This window comes from Ambystoma mexicanum, chromosome 11, assembly GCF_040938575.1.
Source record: "Ambystoma mexicanum isolate Mex_15411 chromosome 11, UKY_AmexF1_1, whole genome shotgun sequence".
NCBI classification, from domain to species: Eukaryota; Metazoa; Chordata; class Amphibia; order Caudata; family Ambystomatidae; genus Ambystoma; species Ambystoma mexicanum.
Genome location: NC_090934.1, coordinates 202,629,696 through 202,654,355, shown reverse-complemented (window position 1 = coordinate 202,654,355; position 24,660 = coordinate 202,629,696).

Here is a 24,660-nt window from a genome sequence, read left to right as displayed (position 1 = left end):
GCCACCAAGGTTCAGGATGACTGGTCTCTCCTCATACCCCTGGCCGAGTTTGCCTACAACAATTCCGATCACTCAGCACACAAGGTCAGCCCTTTCTATTGCAGTCAAGGTTTCCACCCGTCCGTTTACCCATCCGTTCTTCCACATCCCACTCCAGTACCTACTCTTGACTCATGGATTCACACTCTCATCAACATACACAAGGAAGCCAAGGAACAATTGGAAGAGGTCCAGACACGCACTAAGCGTTATGCGGACTCCAAAAGAAGACCAGCACCTTCTTATTCTGTTGGTGATCAAGTCTGGTTGTCCTCAAAACTATTACCACAACATCTACGGCCAAACAAATTAGCCCCTCGGTACTTTGGACCATTTTCCATAAAGGAAATCATCAATCCTGTCTCATTCCGACTCAAGCTACCTGACTCCTGGAAGAGAATACACCCAGTCTTTCACACTTCCCTATTGAAACCCTACATCCAATCCACCCGAAAATCCTGCAGACCCAGTCCTGTTATTGTGGACGATCAGCTGGAATATGAAGTATCCAGAATATGTGATTCCAGGTATAAACGTGGTCGACTTCAATACCTGGTTGAAGGGAAAGGATATCCTCCTAGCGAGAGAACCTGGGAACCAGTTTCTAACTTAAATGCCCCTCGATTGCTTAGAAGATTCCATCTCATACACCCGGGCAAACTTGGTGGAACAGGTCTTCGGAGGATGCATGCTGTCATGACCCATAGAACTTACCCCTTCTGGACTTCCTGGTCCTTATCGCGACGGGGCTTGTATTCCTTGTTACTCCCAACATGGTCGTGCCAAGTGACTTGCCTCGCACCAGCCTTCACGTCGCACACGGTACGTTCTATAAATTGGCCGTGCTCTCACGGCCCCGCCCGTGTCAACGCTATCATTAGGTAGTGACTTGACGTGTGTGTGATGTTCGGCGAATCCACTATTCCTAGTTTCCTGGTTCCTTCTTCCTTCCTTTCACCCCTTCCCTCTAATTCTGCTCCCGGAATCCTCATCCCTTGCGACCGCTACCTTTTTTCCTGGACATCCGGGAAGTGCGACCTTCCCGGAACTCTGAACGCGCTCTGCAGCCGGACGAGACCCGAGCGAGCCTATACAAGACCCCATCCGTCCACAAGAGGAATCCTCCCGCGCAACAGAGCAAGAAGCGATCCCAGGTGAGACGGGGGAGATTTACGACACCTGGAGGTTGTGAGATGTTTCCAGAATCGTAAATGAATTGTGCACCCAGATCCAAGATGACAACGTCGGGGAGACCAAAGAAGCGAAACACATTGTGCAAAAACAGTTCTGCAAAAATACGTGCTGTGGGTGAACCCTGGCAAGGAATAAGCAGGTCAAACTTAGAAAAGTAATCTATCACAACCCAAATAGTGTCCTGTGACTAAGGGTAACTCCACTATAAAGTCCACTATAAAGTCCATTGAAATCATTACCCATGGACGTCTAGGGACTGTAAGGGGTTGTAAAAGACCCACAGGTTTGTAAGTGGTACCCTTGCACTGTGCACAAATAGAACAAGAAGCTATATGTAGTGCTACATCTCGATGCAAAGAAGGCCCCCAACACCAACGTTTCAATAGTTCTACAGTCTTGCGCCAACCAGGATGAACAGCCAGGAGTGAATCATGACACCATATCAAAGTGATGCGTCTAGTGGCAGTACCCGGGATGTACACACGTCCTTCGACATAGGGCAGTGACTGGATTATGTCCATATTATATCGTTTTATTTCTGTAGGTTCCTTATTTACCCAATCTTGGATAAGTGATATCAATGAAGGCTGTAAAATGCAACCACAGACCACCTGATTGGGTAGTAATATAATCCTATCCCAAGAACGCAGTGAGGAGGAACCATGCATTCGTGACAATGCATCAGCTTTGGAATGTAACGAGCCAGGTCGAAACGTTAGTACAAAATTGAACATTGAAAAGAATTTGTGCCATCTGGCATGACGAGCAGTAGTGCACTTAACTGATTACAAGGCAAGTAAGTTCATGTGATCAATGTAAACCTGTATAGGAGTGGCCGTTCCCAGGAGATGATGCCTCCAAACCAGAAACACGTCCCTCACAGCCAACAACACGCGCTCCGTGACAGTATAATTGACTTCATATTGCATGAGTTTCCATGAGTGGTAGGCCACTGTATGCAGGATACCTGAATCATTACACAATTGAGACAATACTGCCTCAACCACTACATCCAAAGCGTCAGCCTCGACATAGTAAGGTCGTTCAGGAACGGGATGCTGGAGTACTGGAGCCGTTGTGAAAGCAGCTTTCAAAGTATCAAAGGCCTGTTGAGCTCTTCCATTCCAGACAAACGCATGTTTGTTACTAGTTAATGCTGTCAACGGAGCCACTGTAATGTTCGTGAGGACGAATCATTCCTCTTCCACCTATTCCAAGATGGCCGCACCGGGTTATGACCGCGGCAGCCCTAGCAACGGTCTAGTTGTTTCCCTGCCTCGAGCCACGCAGGATGCGGAAGTCGTTCTCTCTTCGGCATATCAGCCGGGAAGTCCTGGATACCGGCGCGTTGCTACTCTCTTAGGAGTATACGGACGCTCAGTGAGTATAGCTAGTTTAGTCTTTACATCTCATTGTTTCCTCCTTCCTTCTATCCGTACCGTGTTTTCGTCCTATTGATGCATCTGTTCATTCTTGGAATCCGGAATACGATCGGATCGAGGGTATCGTATTGGTAACCATTAAGCCACGCCCCCACAGTGCGCGGCTAATATCGACCTTATTTCGTGTTCCCCTTGAAGGTAGATTTCTTTCTCATACACTCATACACTCCAACCTTTGCCATCCGACATTCTTTGATTCTTAAATTCTTTATATGTTGCTTCCCAGAACTTCCCGTTTCATACAAAGGAATAGTTCTTGAACGGACTCGGTTCCCAGGGTTCCTCAACTACTAAACTCCCTGTCTAGATGTTTGAATGGTAATTCTGTTTTCCAAATCTCACCATCATTCCTTATTGTGTAGTTTTCTGATCTTTCAATTGAACCTTGTGTTTTCACCCTTATACCTCTCCAGCATTTAACCAACACATAACGTTATAATCGGAACCCGAGGTCCTTCAGTTTCCTCCTGTCTGCCTCGCCTATACCAACGCTCCCCAGCAGCTCTTCATAGGGTTTTCTCCCCCATGAGGGTTTCCCTGGTTCTCCCACGGTCGCCAAGTACTTAACCGGGCTCCGAAGGGGATGCCAGGGGGATTCCTATGTTCTACTGGGATATATCTTTCCATCTTTTCTTGTGAAACCTGGAACACCATTGGAGCTACGATTTGGTCATTCATCTATTTCCAGGTAGGAGACTCTACGCTTTCCGTGTTGCAATGCCTGAAGACTGATGTATTGCCGGAAACGGTTTGTAGTGATCATTACAGCCACTGTTTCTGTCACCGGGATCGGTGATATCTTCGTCCGAAAGTGCAGCTTCTGAAATCTCCCCCTCCCCCGACTCCTCACCTTCTTCTTCCTTCCAAGAACCCTTCTTTTCTTTTCTTCGAGTAGACACCTTTTTTTTATGAAGATAGGGACGACCCCGGAAGGAAGCCACCGTGCTCCCCAAGAAGGGAGAACAGGGGGCCCACCCCCGGGATCGACCAAGAGGGGAAAAAGCCTTAGGCACAAAAAACCCCTGTAGTATCGTTGGGTGTCTTGGAGATGTGGAACCAGGAGTTCTTATAAGGTAAGATTTGGTAGCAGTGGCTGGAGACAACACGTGGAGTGAAGACTCAGAAAACACAGGCAGTCCATTAAGAGGTCCGAGGAACTGGTACACAGGCTAAGTGAGGAAGTACTAATGCAGCAAGCAAAGGCAGTCCAGGGGAACAGGCCGGAGTCTGGTACACGGGAGGTCACAGAAGCAATGCTGAAGGTAGGCGAAGGAAGAGCGGAGAGAGTAACAGACCGGAAAAGGAAAAAAGCGGTAAGTGAAGATGGGAAGGTGGGAGGGGAAGCAAGATGGAAGGAGGGCAAGGGAGAATACTGCGGACCAAAAGAGAAAGGGAAAGGCAGACAGGTACAGCGGAAAGAATAACAGAAAGGATAGACAGGGTACGAGGACCCGACCAGCAGCAAGCGAGAGAGCAGCACGAAAGCCACAGGTAGCAAGCAGCACAGCCTACGGACGAAACCGGAAGCGTTGCAACGCGTCCGTGACCCGGAAGTGGCCGGTTAAAACACCGGGCCGCGGAGCGTCTAGCCAATCGGAATCAGCAAAAGGGAACCAGGAAATAGGGGGCGTGGCCGAAGCGAACGAAGCTAGGTTCCGCGTCGCCAGCGGCTCCATAGACGCCAGGAACTCGGCGGTATGACAGTATGCCCCCTCCTATACGCTCCTCCTCCGGGTTTCCCTGGATGGAAAAAGTGGTATTTGCGAAGTAGGACAGGAGCATTAATGTGTGAGATGGGTTCCCAAGAGTTTTCCGAAGAAGGGTAGCCCTTCCACTTAACCAAATATTCCAGCCTGCCCTTATGATACCTGGAGTCACAGAGTTGGGCGACCTCATATTCAGCTCGAGTGGAACCCTGGGGAATAGGAGTCTGTCTAACCTGTCGTGCCCATGTATCAGCATGAAATGACTTAAGTTGGGAAGCATGGAAAACAGGGTGTACCCTTTTTAGGTTATTGGGTAGTCTTAGGCGAAAAGCCACAGGATTGATTTTCTGTATGATCTCATATGGCCCTAGATATTTTGGAGATAACTTGGAGGGATGTACCCAACGAGGTAAATATCTAGTGGAGAGCATAACTTGGGTACCCACATCCCATCCTGGTACAGGTCTACGATGTTTATTGGCTTGAATGCAATATCGGGCTTGGGCTGACTTAAGGCCTTCTTCTACCTTCTTGTGTGTCTCTCTAAGGAGGGAGAGTGAAGAATCTACTGAAGGTACGTTAGTAGAAAGGCCCGAGACAGGAAGAATGGAGCGAGGGTGAAAACCATAAGTACCAAAAAAAGGGCTGAACCCCAGAGCTGCATGTGTGGAGTTATTATAAGAGAATTCAGCTAGAGGGAGTAGTGTGCACCAGTTGTCTTGTTGGTTGTTGATAAAGCATCTTAAGTACTGCTCCAGGGTTCCGTTCAAACGTTCAGTTTGCCCATTGGATTGTGGATGGAATCCAGAGGTGAGAGCTCTTTCAATACCTAGTCTGCTACACAGGGCCTTCCAGAACTGGGAGGTGTACTGACTACCCCGGTCTGAAATAATCTTGTTAGGTAGACCGTGTAACCGGAATATGTCTTGGAGAAACACTTCCGCCATCTTGGCTGCCGTAGGGACGCCAGGTAATGGGGAGAAGTGAGCCAATTTGGTAAATGAATCCACTACTACCATGACACAGGTGCATCCTTCAGACGGAGGTAAATCCACTATGAAATCAGTTGAAATTGTGCTCCAGGGACCCTTGGGTACAGCATTAGGTTCCAGTAGACCAATTGGTCTTTTTCGGGATGATTTACTCCTCAGACAGATGATGCATGACTGAACGTACTGCTCTACATCCTTTCTCATTGTAGGCCAATAGAAATGTCTTTGAAGATAGTCATGAGTACCAGCCACACCCCTGTGTCCTCCTAGTTTAGAGTCATGACACCAGACAAGTGCGGTTCTACGAAAAGCCGGAGTGGGTAGATAAAGTTTTCCTCCTACTAGGTAAAGACCGTTCCTGATTTCATAGGCCAGATCTTTAGAGTGTTTTTCGATTTCAAAACGACCTCCAGAATCCTCCTGTACCTGTTGAAGGAATTTAGAAATTATTCCGATAGTCCTGGACTGGGGAAACATCCGTTCAAGATTCGTCTCTGACTCTGACACGTAATCACACCGGCGGGAAAGAGAGTCGGCTACAACATTATTTTTTCCCGGGATGTAAGTTATGTTGAATTCGAATTGGGCGAAGAAGTGAGCCCATCGGGCCTGTCGAGTATTGTAACACTCGAACTGTTTGAGAACCTGTAAGTTCTTATGATCAGTCCTTATGGTGAACGGGAACCTTCCTCCTTGAAGTAGATGACGCCATTCTACACAGGCCGCTTTCATGGCTAGAAGTTCTCGCTCAATAACCGAGTAGTTCCTTTGGCTGGAGTTTAGGGTCTTCGAGAAATAAGCCACCGGATGTTCTGTGCCCTGAATTTCTTGAAGAAGCACAGCCCCTATTGCGGCTGAAGAAGCGTCCGTCTCTAGAATGAAGGGTAGATGTTGGTTTGGTTGTTGTAAAATGGGTGCTGAACAGAAGGCTTCTTTAAGAGTACCAAAGCTGTCTTCTGCCTCCGTTGTCCATTTAAATGGAGTTGCAGATTTCTTTAAGAGCGAGGTGATGGGTAATATCTTTTGAGAGAAATTTGGGATGAATCTCCGGTAGAAGTTTGCTAACCCCAGGAATTTTTGTATCTCTTTGACTGAGGTGGGTGAGGGCCATTCAAGGATGGAAGACACCTTATTTGGATCCATGGAGATTCCGTGATCTGACAGAATGTATCCTAAATAAGGAATGGAGGAGGCTGAGAACACACATTTGGTGAGTTTAACCGACAACTGGTTTCTCTGTAGTCTTCTGAATACTTCCCTAACATGTTCCACATGGTCTTCAGGTGTACGAGAGTATATCAGTATGTCATCTAAATAAACCAATGTGGTTTGGCACAGGAGATCTGAGAATAGTCTGTCCATAAATCGTTGGAATACCGACGGGGCATTTACCAATCCGAACGGCATTACCTGGTATTCAAAAAGTCCGAAAGGAGTCCGGAATGCTGTCTTCCATTCATCTCCTTTCTGCACCCGGAGTAAGTGATACGCATTCCTCAGGTCGAGTTTGGTAAAGATGGTAGCACCCTGTACAGCTTGTAGGATATCGGTTATCAATGGCATAGGATACCGGTCCTTTATGGTAACCTTGTTTAGGCCGCGATAGTCTATACACGGCCTCAACTCCTTAGAATCTTTTTTTGAGATGAAGAACAGTGATGCCCCTGCAGGGGACTTGGAAGGCCTAATTAGCCCGTTCTCCATGTTGCTGTCCAGGTACTTTCGGAGGTATTGTTTTTCTTCTAATGATAGTGGAAACATCCTACCGAAGGGTACCAATGCACCTGGGGTGAGATCGATGCAACAGTCTTCAGGCCGGTGAGGAGGGAGCTCTACGGGTATCTTTTCAGTTGCCACTTCATTGAACTCCTTCAGGTAGTGGGGAAGACAGTGCACCGTTTTGACTTCGCAGCTATTAGTGGTCTTGACGGTCTCGAATCTTGGTTCTGGCAAACATTCCGATTTGCATAGTGAGGACTGAAAGCTAAGTAGGTTTCTAGACCAGTCAATACAGGGGTTGTGTCTGCGTAACCAACAGATACCCAGGATAAGAGGGAAGTGAGCAGCTCTGATAATATCGAATGTGATACTTTCGGTGTGTTGTTGGATGGATAAAGTAAGTGCTTTAGTGGTATGAGTGATCAAACCCGAGCTCAAAGGTTCGCCATCAACTCCTTCCACCTTTTGATCTTCGTTTTTGGCTATCCTCTTGACTCCATGTCGTTCTGCCCAATGGGTATCCATGAAGTTTCCTGCTGCTCCACAGTCGAGTAGTGCTAAAGCGGTTACTTCTTTGGGGCCTACTCTGAGAGAAACTGTGAGCACCATCAACCGGGAGTCCTCAGATGTTTCTGTAGAGGATACAGAAAGTGGTGCGTAGGGACTAAAAGCAGCCCCTCGGTAATGCGTCCCAATGCTTACCGAGGGCGAGCGTTTCCCGATCTTCTGGGTGGTACTTCCGGACAATCTCTTAATAAATGTAATGAAGATCCACAGTACATGCACAAGGAACCCTCCCTGCGCCGTTTCCTTTCTTCCGGTGTCAGTGGGGCTCTGGTGGTTCCAATCTGCATGGGTTCTTCTTTAGTTGTCCGTTGGAAGGGTATGGACGCTGGTGAAGGAGTCTCCATGGGAGGGGGTACGCTTAGCCTGTTTTTCCTCTTTTCTTGACGTCTTTCCGTCATCCTGAAGTCAATTCGGAGGGTAGCTGTCAGAAGTTCGGCGAAAGACGCCGGTTTTTCTATTCGGGCAAGTTCGTCCTTCAATTCCTCCCTTAAACCTCGCCGAAATATGGCATACTGAGCCTGTTCTTGCCAACCTGCCTCTGCAGCCACCTGTTTGAAAGTGGTGATGTAGGTCAGTAAATCAGAATTCCCTTGACGGATGTCAAGGAGGTCCTCCGAGGCCAAGTATGTACTCTCTGTTCGCAAAAAGGTTTGTTGAATCAGGGCCTTAAAGGCATCGTAGTCCTGTAAAACCGGGTCTGACTGGTTTACTAGAGGGGTAGCCCAAGCCAGGGCATTTCCGATCATGTGGGTGATCATAAACCCCACCTTGGCGTGATCTGAGGCGAAGGTCTGAGGGCGAAAGGTAAAATGAAGATTGCATGCGTCCAGAAATTCTTTAACCTTCTTTGGGGATCCATCAAACTTCCCTGATACTAGGGGAAGTGGAGGTAAATCGGCTAAAGGTCTTTCTCTGTCCGTCATACGCTGTTGAAGGGTGGCGTTAGCAGTCTTAAGGTTCTGCATCTCTAGACTTAGACTTTGTACAGCGGCTACGAGTTCTTGTACCTGCTGTGGGGTGGCCATCTCTTTTTGGCGTTGCAAACTGTCACCGGGATCGGTGATATCTTCGTCCGAAAGTGTAGCTTCTGAAATCTCCCCCTCCCCCGACTCCTCACCTTCTTCTTCCTTCCAAGAACCCTTCTTTTCTTTTCTTCGAGTAGACACCTTTTTTTTATGAAGATAGGGACGACCCCGGAAGGAAGCCACCGTGCTCCCCAAGAAGGGAGAACAGGGGGCCCACCCCCGGGATCGACCAAGAGGGGAAAAAGCCTTAGGCACAAAAAACCCCTGTAGTATCGTTGGGTGTCTTGGAGATGTGGAACCAGGAGTTCTTATAAGGTAAGATTTGGTAGCAGTGGCTGGAGACAACACGTGGAGTGAAGACTCAGAAAACACAGGCAGTCCATTAAGAGGTCCGAGGAACTGGTACACAGGCTAAGTGAGGAAGTACTAATGCAGCAAGCAAAGGCAGTCCAGGGGAACAGGCCGGAGTCTGGTACACGGGAGGTCACAGAAGCAATGCTGAAGGTAGGCGAAGGAAGAGCGGAGAGAGTAACAGACCGGAAAAGGAAAAAAGCGGTAAGTGAAGATGGGAAGGTGGGAGGGGAAGCAAGATGGAAGGAGGGCAAGGGAGAATACTGCGGACCAAAAGAGAAAGGGAAAGGCAGACAGGTACAGCGGAAAGAATAACAGAAAGGATAGACAGGGTACGAGGACCCGACCAGCAGCAAGCGAGAGAGCAGCACGAAAGCCACAGGTAGCAAGCAGCACAGCCTACGGACGAAACCGGAAGCGTTGCAACGCGTCCGTGACCCGGAAGTGGCCGGTTAAAACACCGGGCCGCGGAGCGTCTAGCCAATCGGAATCAGCAAAAGGGAACCAGGAAATAGGGGGCGTGGCCGAAGCGAACGAAGCTAGGTTCCGCATCGCCAGCGGCTCCATAGACGCCAGGAACTCGGCGGTATGACAGTTTCAGAAAAAGAACGGATAAACCCCCTATAAAAATGTACAAAGCCAAGAAACCACTGCAATGATTTTACGGTGGTAGGGATTGGCCATTTCAATACTGGTCTCACTTTGGAGTCACTCATCTTAATCTCTTCATGGGTGATATCATACCCTAGGAATTCAACTTCAGTAACATGAAACAGACACTTCTCTAGTTTTGCATAGAGATGATTGTCGTGTAGATGTTGCAAGATTGTAGAGACGTGCTTTATGTGCTCCTCATAAGATGCAGAGTAAATCAATATGACATTGAAATACACTATGGGGGTCATTACAACCCAGGCGCTAATTGCGTCAACTTTACCACCATGGTGTAAACTTTGTTTACACCATGGTGGATGGCGGATTTACCGCCCCATTCCAAGGTGAGTGGGGCGGTAAATCCCCATTTCCCATTTTCCCTTCCCCATTCCCATTTTTGCCCCATAGGGCATAATGGGAGTGGGGAAAGCGCTAATTACGCCACCGTAAATTACGGTGGCGTAATTAGCATCATGGCAGGTTAGCGCCATGGATTTTAACGGCTGCTAAAAGCAGCCGTTAAAATCGGAATGGGCGTTAAGGGTTAACGACGGCGTTAACCCTTAACGCCTGCGTCGTAATGAGGCCCTATGACATAATGATCTATGGTCAAGACCAGCCCACCAGCACCTGGATGCCAGCCTGGGTGCTGCTGGAGTATGTCTTGACCATTGCTTCCCACCAATTAGCCTACTATCCATCATCACTCGCCTGCCAGTCAATTATCCCTTTGAAGATTGGCCTTGAGTTTGTTCTTTGTGCCTGGAATAATAGGGAGTATAGCATACTCTGTCTCTTAGAGTTGGCGTAGCACATCATGATTATCTATTTTCACTCATCTACATGACTGAAGACCATGTTTTAGAGTTCTGCTGCATTTAAAATACTCTTATTTAATGAACCTCTGACGTCTTCATTGTTCCTGTGCCTCTCCTCTGAACAGAAGTTTGTTCTTTTCACACATTTGTAGCTACTGTCTGATCATTCAGGCCCAAGGTGGCCTTGACCTCTTGGTACTGGTCCAGCCTCGCCTTTCTATGGTTCACCTCTGTAATTCAATTATATTTCAGCTGCGACATACTGAAAAAAACTCTTTTTCTCTGGGTCCAGCTCTGCTAAAGTGCATTGTGGAATTGTCCATAGTTCATTCACTTCTATATATATATATATATGTTTGGTGCATGCCGCAATCTATTCACTACATAGTTAGCCTTAAGAATACTTTGTCTGCTTGCATTTCTTGCATCTATACACGTGTAAAAGGACTTAAAATCTTCATCGTTCCGTAGCATAAACATCTTCACCTCAAACTCAAAATGTTCTTATCTTCGACACTTTCTTAACACCTATAGGATGTCTATTTTCTCTTGCCTCTTCATCTCTTCTGAGTGTGTCAGTCTTACTTTGTGTGAAGTCACCAATCTTCCCTTTTGCTCAGTTTTGCCACTTTTTCTGGGATTTCATTCAAATGGCCATCATATTGTCTTGTATGCAGGTATGGTTTTCTCAATGGGAACCTTGCTTCCAGGATTCTCCTTTGTATTGGTATCTTCACTGGCACTGCACATGTCTCACATTTTGGTTCTTAGTATATAGGCATCATGGGAGCGGTGCTTGAGGTGGGGGTACTTGGCTTCTTCTTTACAGTACCCTGACTAGGACAGCCCACAGAGAGCATTTGCATGTCCAGTCCTGTCAATGACCTCACATCCAGAAGAGGAGCCACTTGTGGGGGCAGAGATAGGGAACAAACAATTCATCTCATGGTGGCGGAGAAGTCGTGAATTAGTGAAAGAAACTTCCCGCTATCAGGAAAAACTCTCGACACGCAGTGATTCTCTGGGGCTGTTTTAATGGTTCCGTACATAAAAGATCTAGACGTCAAGGTGGGGTGGAAGGATGTACGAGCTCCCCTACTCTATAGAGAGAGTTCTCCTTTCAACTTGCTCGGTAGGGATCTGCTTAGCAAGTTGAACATGACAATCTCTTTTACAGACAGAGGGATTGTCTGTGCCACACCTGGCATGTGCTTCTTACGAGCGATGCTAGTAATACATACCGTGGCCAGTGAAGTGGCAGTGAGAGGTGTCACTGTCAACCCTGACATGTTTGTTTATGGCATTAAAGTGCTTGCTCGAGCTGTCCCCCAGAACACCAGAAAGGTGTGGAGAGTACACACTGATTTCATCTTTCGACCTGTGGTACTTCCTGAAGTGGTTGCTGGTACAATCGTGTCATTAGATTTAGAAGGGATTCTGGTGTCTGCTAAAAGAATTCCAGTGCTGGGTAATGATCCTGTTAAGGATTTCAATCGGGCGACACACCTTGGTCTAGGCCTAGGAGGTAGCGCACAATTGGAATGCTTTCTCTTTATTTTCTACAAATTCAATTTGAGATGGCACACAACCCGTCTCAAACCCCTTTTACAAATACCCCGGGTCACAATGAACCATGAACCAGGCCGGTTGGTGGGAATGCAATATTTATTTATTTTAAAATTCAAGGAAATCACACAAATGTTAATATTGGGCAGCAATCACCAACGGGGTGATAATTACAATGAAAAATACTGAAGTACACCTGGGTAACCTTCTACAAGAACACATCCAAAGCACAATTGAATAGGAGCACTTTTTCAATTAGGATAGATAGCACCAGAGTTAGCATTTCCCCCTGCAATTTTCCCTCAACCCACAATGGCCTAAAAGGATACTCGGATTTCAACAAATAATTAATTATATGTGTAATTAAATAATGATGTACATGTGTTTTATCACAGTCTCAAGGCTATCATATCGATAGCACTATAAGGTAAGATATCACCCAAGGCATACAGTTCACAAAGCAGGTTGAAATGGAAAACACAGTGCAGTCAATCACACATGGAAAAGTAGCATCTTTTTAGTTTGCCGTTTTAAATGACAAAAATGTTTTTTCCAAAAATCGGTTGTAATCCACTCAATTGGAATGAGGTTTTTGGGCTGGGGGATAGATGCACATCACAGGGACAATATAGAAGAGAAAGGAGGGCTATAGCTGAAGAACTGGATGAGATTTGCAAGATAAAAGGAGGGTCGGTTTTGGGAAAATAAAGCTGTTATAGGGAGGAAATCTGTCACAATCACACTTTAAAGGAAAGGAAGAGAGCTCGACACTCTCCCCCAAACCACGGAAGCCGAATGAACTTGACCCTCCCACCGTGGTTGGCACAGACGCCCGATATATAAAACAGGTCGCCACGTGGCAGCCAATGGGGGGAAGAGGGGTTAGGGAGAGGTTGTGAATAGGATGGGAAATTTAGGAACACCGGAAAAAGGGTAAGGAACTCCTACTTTGGATGGGACAGGGGAAGCACCAGGAAAGAACCCTACTCTGTCCAGCATGTAACACTGTCCACGTAAATAACCTGACTTCCTATCTATTACACCTTAATACGTGTACTAACCCCTGTTGGTTCACAATAAATCACATAAGCAAGCAACATGATAAAAACAAACATTAGGAAAACTTCCCATCATGATAAACAAGACACATGGCCCTTCGGGCAGCAAAGCAACAAATAACATAAATGATTTCCCTCCTACACTAGTTTACTGCACCTGTGAAGATTTGGTGAACTTGGTAAACGTAATGTCCATGTATCATATTGAGTCTTTTGTCAGTAAAGAGTTTGTTACTCATAGAGACCCATTAAAGATGCAGATTCACTATTGCTTGTTACACACTAGGTTTGACCAGCACAACCGTAAATGAGTGAACACCCTGGATGTTCCTAAGCAGCAGTACATGAGTGCATACACTGTGTTTTCTCAGCACAACATTCCAAAAAACATTCGCCGCTACTTATCTTATGTCTGGGAGTCCCTCAGGACTTCCCAGACGAAATGCGACCCGCTGTAAATCCCTCTCAACAATGTAAGCAATCACTGTGCATTTCCCCGTACTTATCTTTGGTCTGGGGAGCCCCACGGGACATCCCAGACAATGACCGTAAAGCCGTGATCCTTATCAGCACTCTCCTGCTCCTTCCGAAATGCGGCCGTCTGTAGTTCATGCAGTCCTGCTCTTCATCGTTCCTCTCCGCACGCGGCCGGTATGCCTCCACGCTGAATCAGAATAAGCCACACCTGCACGCTGCCGTTACCAGTTAATATGCTGCCCTTAATCCCAGACAGCTGGCCAAGCGCGCATGTCGAACTACACGCAGACCAGAGAATGCTGGGAATTGTAGTTTCTAGACTTTCCCAGCTTAAGAGGCATATTTAAACACTCCTCGTCTTTGCCAGCCCTGAGTCCTGACAAAATCAGTTTGGAAAGAAAAATGACAAGTCTTACTTAAACTAGATTATTCAGACTAAATTGTTAAAGAAAGACACAGTATGAACCCGGGTTAATTTGCAACTTAACCCTTTCACCCCGCGTTCATATCTATGTGGGAATTAATTTAAATTATTCCAAATATTGCTAAGGAGTTACAAGGTGAGGTGAATGAGAGAATTGTGCTAACAGTAGAACAACAGGGACAGGGTGCACAGAGAAGTAGAACAGTTTTAACAAGTCAGGGTATGGATAGAATTACCTAGAAAATAGGGCAAAGACTAAGGGGTCGAGGTGGGGTATGCTATGTGTTGCTATGGGATGGGGAAATACTCTCAGTCCACGCTTGAGTTTGGGATTTTGGACAGCCAACCGGGTTCTGGGCTCAAAAGGTTCTGGTCACCGGATAGCAGGCTCTCCTGGCAAAAGACAGCTGGGCAAAGGTCTGGTCACGGCACAGCATTCCCTCGGCTGGATGGAGCGGGTAAGCAGGGCAAGCAGGCGGCACTGGAGAATCCCAAAGCGGGCTCAGCCACCTTTCCCCTTTCTCTGTGAAGTTAGTGGGATTTTGTTATGCGGTTTCAGTGCTGAAGGGTGGTTCTGCCTGGATAGGAAGGCTTGGGTCAACTATCCCTTTTCTGGCAGTGGGGTCTGGAATCTTGTAGAGCGAAGGTGGGATATGGATACGCAGGCGCTGGAAATTCAGAAGAGAGTGTGTGTGTAGTTCTGTCAGCCTTATTTATAAGACACAGTGACATCATAGAATTATTAGTGGGCAGAACTGAGCTAGGCCTACCCCCAAGACCCGGATAGGACAACCAACTGTCATTTCAGACCAGGGTGGCCATGGGGGTTTCCCAGTTTGATCGAATGTTTATTGCCACTCCTTCACTTCACAGGTTGGTGTCCCAGAATCTCTATTGTAAGAGGCCTCTGCCCATACAAAAGTCTGATGAGCCTGTGATATGCGGCCTTCTGGTCCTATTCAAAGTTTTCCAAGCTAGCGATTATCACTTATGTGTCCCAGAAGTTTATGGTGGCTCCTTTTGGGGTAGGCCTCAGTTTAGCCAGCAGAAAGGCCTGTTCAGCCAATGCATTTTAATTCCTTTATTTAATTTTATTTTGTTCGGAAACAAAAACAAGCCTGTTGAGTAAAACATCCCACATATGTTTCCCAGCAAAACCCCCTTTACATTGCTAGGCAGAGACAAGTTTTTATTCAAAATAGTACTTTTGAAACAGGCATTTTCTTTTGGTTTGCAAAAGCCCATTTTAACACATGGTAAAAGCTGCTAGGATTTCGCTTTTAAATTTGATTCTTCCATCTGACTTCTCAATATTGTTTTGCAGCCCAATTCAGTTTCTTTTATCCAGCAGTTTGTTAAAGCCACAGGTTCACTGAAATTGACATATGCCCATAGGATTTCTTTAAAGCCTTGATTTTTGACATTTTGTAACCCAAACGTTAAGCATTTTCTCGCATGGCTGAAAGTGAAGTTTCTTAGATTTCCCAGATCTGGCTTAACATTAGCCTGTCATTCAGGGATAATGCTCTCTTCTGCTGAAGCACAATGTGAATATGGTTGGGCATGGCGGGGCCTTATTGATAAAAGCAATGTAATATGGAATGGATGAAAATAGCGACAGGGCAGCATCCTTTTTAGTGTAAAATATTCCCTTTTCAATGGAAACTTTTTGCAAGCAGCTGAGCAGCGCTGTCTTTTTTCAATTCGTTACATTCGGTGCACACAAGAATACACACTGGCACTTTTCTCACTGTGCTCCCGGTTCCAACTCGCCCAATAGGTGTTTGGCAAGATGGTGCAGCCATGCTTTTGTCACTGCCAAATGCAGTTTTGATGCAATGGTGCTCCAAGGAGCCAGCACAGCCATTTTGCTGTTGACTGCAGAAGCGCAGCTTGGCTCTGGGTGGGATTTCTGCAGAGTGGGTCAATGTAGCCCACAAATCCCCACTCTTCTGAGATCCTTGTCAAGGGAGAGTAGGGCAAAGTGGGGTTCATCAGTAGGCCAAAGTGGGGTTCAACAGCTGGAGTGCTTCCATCGGGGAGCGGTACGCCACAATCCTCCCGTTGTCTCTCGTTGGAGTATGGAGTGACTGTAACGCTCACCTGGTTCCCACGGAGGCGCGGCGTCAAAGGCGCAGAACTCTGAAGATGGACAGGAAGGGCCCCTCTATTCTGGCTTCCCTGGCTCATTGGATATCCTCCTTAGGGTTTGGAAGGATGAGCTCTCCATCCTGCTTCTGATGCAGGGGCGCGTTGAAACCCAGTTACTTCACTGGATTGAGGATTGATGGGAGTTCAGGTAAGCCTGACTGTTCAGGTAAGGCGCTGTAAAAGTTCTGTTCAAAAGTTCAAGCTTAATAATAATGTTCGTTGTCTAATTGCAGCAAGCGCTAATGCTTATGTCTTTTTCCCCTTAGGGGCCGGGGTTCGGAGTGCCGGAGATATGGCGCCGACCCGAAGTGAAACAGTTCTGGATGAGCGCTCAGGTAATGTCTTTGCATTCGCTCATTCAATGTCTTTGTCTTTTTTCTCCATAGGAGCCGGGGTCCGGAGATGCCAGGAAGCGGCAGGACCCGAAATGCAGTGGGAATAATCCAACAGGTAAGACTTAAAAGGAAACTGAGCTTTCCTTATTCCTTTTCTCCCTCTCACCTTTGTTCTTGTCTTTTTTCCTCTAGGCGCCGGGGCGTAGCTGAATCCGGAAGATCGCTGCTGAAGATGGAAGCGCCTTGCAAAGGTGAGTAAAATGCAGCGCTGCAGCGATCAAAACGAAATGCCTTTAAAATGATGTCTTCCTTTTCAGGGCCCTTGGAGAAATGACTCCGGGATGCAGATTTAGCAGGTAAGGGCTTTTCTTCTCCTATTCTCTTCCTTTCTCCCCTTGCAGGTGTTCTAGGGTGCTGGCAGGCGTGGCTGAAGTCAGGATGCAGGAGCTGACACGGTGAGCGTCCAGCTGCTAGGTGCAGAACAACGCGAAGCATGTGTGGCTGTTCGGGTGGGGTTTAAATAGCCTTGGAAGAAGTTCCTGGTATGTATCCTTCCACCAATCAGGTATGTATCCTTCCCTGATCACACCCGGGTGGTGAAGTAGTCCTACAGGTAAAGTAGTCCCATTCAGGCCTCAAGAGGGCCTGGATGAAGCAGCAAGGTCTGCATCAGGTAAGTGTGCACCCAAGCACTTAAACACATATCCTCTTCTATGAGCCTGGTGCCTAAGGCGCCAGGACTGGGGTCCGCTATGAGCCTGGCGCCTAAGGCGCCAGGACTGAGTCCAAAGGGCCCCGACTTGGGCCCGCTGAGACTCCCCTGGGGAAAATGATGTCTGCCTCTGGGGTTGCTGGGCCCGGCCTGGCTCCTTAGAGGTAGGCATCATGACAGTGACACCCACAGCTTTCTCTTGGGTCTTTCTTTGTGGTGTGAAGCGATACCCCCAGATTCTTCTTTGATCTCTCGTTTCAAGGTCCACGGGGAGGTCCTCCTTGGTCTATGACGAGCGCAGCCAATATGAATCTATTAAATAAATACAAACCGGTTATTACATTTTCCCACTGACTGCCTTCCGGGAGGGTTGACAGCAGTGGGACATACATACATTCAATTATTACAGTACTAGAAGGGTAAAGGCAAGTGATCACTCACAAAACGCAGATGACTACTGGTTTGTCTAGCATTTTTGGGGAATCCCTTTCGTCCCGACACTGCAGCAAAATACTCCCTGTTAATTAAATATACATATGAACCTATCTGTTCTCTTCTGGTTCTTCTTTTTCTTGTTCTTATTCTCCAGATGTCTCCTCTATTTGGTTTTCTCTGGGCTCTTCAATTTGCTGCAAAGTGTGCCTATGGTGACAACTCTTTAGCTGATTAATATGGACCCATTTCTCTTCTGTCAGTTCTCCTTTGGGGATGCGGATTCTGTAGGCGACAGGTGAAATTTTATCTACAATTTTAAAAGGACCACGCTAGCTTGGTAAAAATGTCCACTCCTTGATCTGGTTCCTTTGGAAATTGTACAAGTACACCATGGGCCTCATTATGAGTCCACCGGTCCGGATATAACAGTGCCGGTAAAACCGTACCAGCTCCATTTTCCGGACCGGCCAATTCTGACCCGTGAACCCGGAAACAGCATCACCTCTGAGCCACTCCCGCAGTGACAATGCACCCTGAATTGGCGTCAGCGGAAACAGCGTGATGACACACCAATGCACCCCCAGTAACCGGCAATGCGCAACACCATGCATAGTAGGAGCAGCACGGACACGTAAACACCCCCAAAGAAATGTTGGAAACACTGTGAAGATCGCGGCGGCACCAGCGAAGCTGGCGGTAAACAGTGACAGGTGAGCTGAATCAGGCCACAGGTGCACAAAGGTAGCCCAGCTACACCCTGCAGGCAACTGGGAACCTACAAAAGGGCCACACCCACACCCAGGCGACCTCCAAACACAACCATGTAGCCAGCGGGTGTAGCAGCATTTGGGCTACTGAATCTACAGGCAGCAGTGCACTTTGTGGCAGCAGTGGGGCAGAGGAGGAGGAGGAGGAGGTGCAGGCAGAAAATTGTGAATCCCGTACCCATAGCAACATAAATGTGCAGCCGGAAGACAGCCTGCAATACCCTGCATCAGGGCCTCACCCTGGAACCTGATCCCAAAGCAGATACACACATTATACCGGCTTGACTGTCCATCAATCATGTCCATCGTCACCCTGATTGAGGAGGACACCAGCAGCTCCTTGGAAATGGAACATATCAGCACACTGTCGGTGAGAAGCACTGGCTGTCACAACCCTTTTTTTCCAGAATACTTGACCAGGTACTGGATGCGCTGCTGACCCATGCATCAGAGTACATTTCTGTCTTGAAAAGGGGTATTTCTTCCCAGGGACCAGCCCTTATTAGCTTAAATTACCCAATTCCACCCAATTACAGGTCCGCTCGTGCTGAGCAATGAACTCATGCATGAGAAATGACACCTTCAGTATAGATTTAGCATTTATGAGACATATAGCATAATATAACATAACAGTAAATATAGCAGCATTTTAGCAATGATGGAAATGTCAGAGAAATCCCAAAACTTAGAGAAACACAGTCTTACGTCCCTTGAATGGTATCTTCAGCGCTAGGAGACCCGGGTTGTATTAAGCGAGCTGCTGCCAGCCCCTTCAGATAACAGCAATTCAAGGTGCCGCACGAGGCAACCGACTCCAGGCACTCGCTCTTGCTTGAAGCAAGTATGCGGATGAATCTATGCCGGTTAACTGGCACAGCAAGTAGAATGCTCGCTTTGACATCCGTGCAGAGCCTGCTAACGCAGGTTCGAATCCCGACAGGGCCAAACCAGCCTTTCATCCTTCCGAGGTCGATAAATGAGGACCACACACGTGGGTAATAATAAGCAGCGCTTAGATACCTCAGGGTTCGTAGCACTATATAAATGCAAAATTATTATTATTATTATTAATCTCCCACCCAGTTCTGGGTGCTTGCACCTTTTGTGCTCTCGTGCTGTCAATCAGCATGACGCACAGTGCCAGAACCTTTGTTTTGCAAAATATGTTTGCCCATGGAAAAAACCAACTCTCTCTGAAATGCTCCGTGCTCGTACCCCTCCCTTGAAACCCTGTCCGCTAAAGCACTGGAATGTCTTATCAGCATTGGGAAGGCAGTACGAGGCCTTCTCAGAGAAAGAAGGTATGTTTACCAGGCCTGGCAGAGCCACGGTTGCAAAGACAGAATATTCTAGGAGAAGCTGAAATCAATTAACCCCTAGTGAGCAAGCTTTACCAGGCCTGCCTTCTGCTAGCTAGTGTCTATAGTGCTTCAAAGATTGGCTATCTAAGCACTATATAGGAGCTATAATGCTCCAAACACTCAAATACAAGTCTCTATTAGCTACTAAACTGGGGTCTCTCTATGCACAATGCATAATGTAACCTCTGAAGCCTCCTAGGACTGCACATTCCTTGTAGCTCACTAATGCTTAATGTAGGTGCTACCAACACCTTACTTTCAGCATTTAGCATATACTTTGAATAAGCTATTAGGCTTAACTGTTAATGCAGCCATCTAAGGCCCAAATATGCAAATATGGCACATTGTATTTCACAACAATTTACCTCCCGCGTACCCCTGCCCAGGTCATTGCCAGCAAGTTGGCCTTCCATGCCATCGGAGGCATGCCAAATTGCATAGGTGTATTAGACTGCACCCTCACAGAGCTGACAGTTCCACATGCAATGGAGGTGGTGTACCGCAATAGGAAACAATACCACTCATTTAATTTCCAGATGGTATGTGACGCTGGACAAGTGATAACCCATTGCTGTGCACGTTTTTCTGGGGTCAACACATGACTCCATGGTCCTGCAGAATTCAACATTGCCACGCTACATGGAACGTTATGCAGGACATATGACATGTCTACTGGGTAACTACAACTGCCAATGCATGACCCCTGGGCAAGGGCATGGACAGTCACCACACCCCACACAGTGCATCGCTTCACATTCTACAATGCCACAGCATGCAGGTACCTCCACCACCAATGGCCATGCACACCCTAGACATGTTGTTGCACCACAAGCAAGGCCGACATGAGGATGTGGGTCCCTTGCCTGCTCAATGCTCATGTGCACCCACAATGCACACAATGTGCGCTTACCCGGCAGTGTGCATTGACCACTAATTCACAGTGACCATTGTCTGACTGGTGCATGTGTGGCCATGACAGCACAATGCCACTGTCACCAACCACACATGAACTCATGGGCATCGACTTGCGCGCAACAAGCCGTTGTCCAATACCAATGCACCAATGTGACCATCAATGGCCCCGGAATGGTATTGTGCTCCAATTCTGATCACAAGATGCCCCATATGACAGATCCACAAACAGTACATGATTGTACTGCATCTGAATCTGACTATGAAACCACGAACACTGACATGTGCCCTTGCTTCCACTCCCATGTAGGTGATGCAGGATATGCACTCACACCATGGCTGATGAACCCCATGCGAAGGACAAGGAACAGCATGAGGAGACCTACAACAGGGCAAACATATGCACACGTGGCATAATAGAGCGTACCTTTGGATTACTCAAGGCCAGGTTCCGCTGCTTGAACCAATCTGGTGGATCATTGTTGTACAGCCCAGTCAAGACAGGGAGAATAGTGCTTTCCTGTGCCATGATGATGATGATGATGATGACGATAATGGTGATGCGATGGGTGCACTCCCTGGCAGGGGTGCCCAGATGGGCAACAAGCACGGGCAGCACTCATTCACAATTTCTTTTGAGACTGTACATGCACATCATGTAAATCATTTATTTTGCACAATATTAAATGGATTGAATGCACATGAAATCATGGATGTTCACTCGTCACTTGAATTTGCACAACCTTTTATTCCCAACAATACAGGGGTAAAGGGAATTGGATGGCAAAGTAGAACACTTGTGCCCACCCACCTCCCCAACGTACCCACCCCCCAGCCAGGCCCCAACCAACCAACTAACCCCACTAAGGACCTCCCCCACCTCTCCAACGTACCCACAATGTTTTTATTGTACCGCTCAACTCCACCACTAGAGGACAGCGGTATGCAATGTGAAATTTCCTTTTTACCCCAAGTATCGGCAACATCTTTGTCATCACTTTGCTGGTGAAGTGACTACCTCGGTCTGACTCAATCCTTTGGGGTAGGCCAAAACACGAGAAGATATTGTTGATCATCAGGGCAGCTGCTGTTTCTGCCTTGCAATTTGGGGCCGGGAGACATTCCACCCATTTGGTAAACAAGCATGTCGCTGTTAACATGTACTTGTTCCCCCTAGAGGAGCGAATCACGGGCCCGATAAAATCTACTCGTAAATCTGACCAAGGCATCGTCATCCCCCTCTTCTGGAGGGGAGCTCGGTGTGTGAGTGATGTTGGCTGAAATTGTGCACACACAAGACACCCCTCCAAGTATTGGTCGAGGTCCTGCCTCATGTGTGGCCAGTATGCAACCTCCCACAAGACTTCTAAAGTAGTGTGAAACCCCTGATGACCGGCTGTGGCCGCATCATGGCATGACTAAGCATCAGGCTTTGGAATGAGGTAGGTACCACCCACTGGTCAAAGCCAGAGATGGATCTCCTTACCAACAAACCGTCTTGGAGTCAGAACATTTTTGGACACTTCATCAACATTCTGAGGTCCTCTTTCCCAATGTAATCAGTATCCGTCAGAGGAAAGTTCTCAGGGTCCTCAATGTGTTGATAACATTTCCCAATAATTGGATCCCCTTTATGTGTTGTGATTAAATCAGCATCTGGGGTCTCCTTAATCCACTGGGCAGTTGAGAGTTCATTGTGAGCATTTGTCTGGGACCTAGTGATAGCAGTAACTTGGCTTTTCCCATAACAGGGACACGATCTCAAGTAGATCCCACTGGATGTTTCCGGTTTTGGCGAGCTGATCAGCAAGGTGGTTTCCAGTTTTGCCTGGCCCCTTTATTCTGGAATGACCCTTGATCTTCTTCCAATAAATGGTCATCCCATTAGAGGTGACCAGATCATCAATATTTTGGATTAGCTTGTCATGTTTGAGAGGTTTGTTATTAGCACACTACATGCCTCTGGTTTTCCAATTAACCAGGTGTTCCACAAACCCGTTCCGGACATAATCTGAATCGTTGATTATGACCAGTTCGTGGAGTTGGTTTTGGACAGCAGTGAGGATGGCCTGATGAACTGCCATCAACTCTGCCACCTGACAACAACGGGGACTGATTTTGTATCCAGTGGAGGGTTCCGGGGCATCATTCACCCAGGCATTCCCAACGCCGGCCACCAGTTCCTTTTCCCCGTTGTTGGCAACATGGTAGGATTACCCGTCCACACCCATCCACATAAATTGTGGGCATTCCCAGGAACTTGTCTTCTTCATAGACTTTGTGCAGGGAATTCGAGTACGCCTCTGTGTTGCCCTGGGTTTTAAGACTTTCGTCCTCGAGTTTTCTCTGGCATGCAAGTCAGCCAGACCTTGCGCAAGGGGACTCTTCTTGTTTTGGCCATATCTGACCTCCACAGGAAAGCCTTGCATTGACAAAATCCAGGAAGCAATTACTCACATTTCCGGCCTGGATTCTGTCACTTTGGAGGTATTGCAGAGGCTGGTGGGGAGTCTCCACTATGATGTTTTCCCCCTGGATAAACAGGCAGACATTCTTCAATGCCCACACCGTTGGCAGGAATGCCTTCTCACAATCGTTGAATTTTTCCTCCCCAGAGGATAAAGTCTTACTTGCATAGGGGAGGACTTTATTGACCTTGTCATGCCTTTGCTATAATACTGCTGTCAAGCGTGTATTCGAGAACCCTGTCTCCAAGAAGAACTCCTTGATTTTGACAGGGTAAGCTAGACAAGGCACTTGTGAGAGGCTTCTTTTGAGTTGCTTTACTGCTTCAGCTTGTTCTGGATCCCACTCCCACTTGACCCCCCCTTCAACAGATGGATCAGGGGTCTTCTGACCTCTGCCTAATTCTCAATGAACTTCCTACTGTAATTAGTCAGTCCCATGAGGCTTCTTAGCTGACGCAGAGTTGTGGGGTCTTTTAGTTTTAGGAGTGCTTCCACGTTCTTCTCCTGGGAACAGAGACCCTCAGGATTTATCTCATGCCCCAAGAGGTTGACACGGGTCCTGCACCACTGTGCCTTTCGGAAGGACAGTGTTGCTTCAGCAAACCTCAACTGGGTTAGGACATAACTGATTTCTGCTATGTGTTCCTCCACAGTTGAGCTTTTTTTATCAGGACATCATCCACATAGGCCAGGTTACCTCTTTCACCCAAGTCGGCATGGCCTTATGTAGGAAGATTTTGAATTTGTTGCCAGAGTTAATGTGCCCGAAGGGAGTCCGGTTCCACGTGTACTGCTGCCCCTCAAAGGTAAAGGCCAGCTTGTATTGGTCCTCCCTACTGACTGGCACGGTCCAGTACCCATTTGTCAGGTCAATGGCAGTGTATACCTTTGACCCCTGGATCTGAGCCAGTCCTTGGTCAATATATGGGAGAGGCCATCGGGACATGTGGACTTGTTTATTTAGGTCCCTAAAGTCTGCACAGAGTCTCCATTAGCCATTTGGTTTTAAAATCCCGAGCACCGGATTATTAAAGGTGCTGTGTACTGGCTGTCAAGGGCCAATTACTTCACCACCTGCAGGGTCCCAATGGACCCAGTCTTGGTGCCTATGGCACCAAGCTCATTACAAAGTGTGCTCTGTACACAGAATACAGAAAGCACGTGCCTCTAGACCGGGCTGGGCCCTACCAATACAGGAAAGGCACGTGAAGAAGACAGGAGGAAGGGCAAGGTGGGGCTCGAAGGCGGGGCATAAGGGGAGTGGCTGGGGCCAGGCTATATAAGCCGGCCGCACCCGCATGCTGGCGCTTCGCGTTAGTCTGCTAGAGCAGCATAACGCTTACCGCCGTTCAGAAGACTCTTACCTGGTTCAGCACATGCATCTTCAGTCTCCGGAACCCTCCAGCATCTTACCTGGAATCAGCCACGCCATCGCTAGAAGCACTGCCATCTTGTTCCCATCTTCAGACGCTGTGAGCATCTTACCT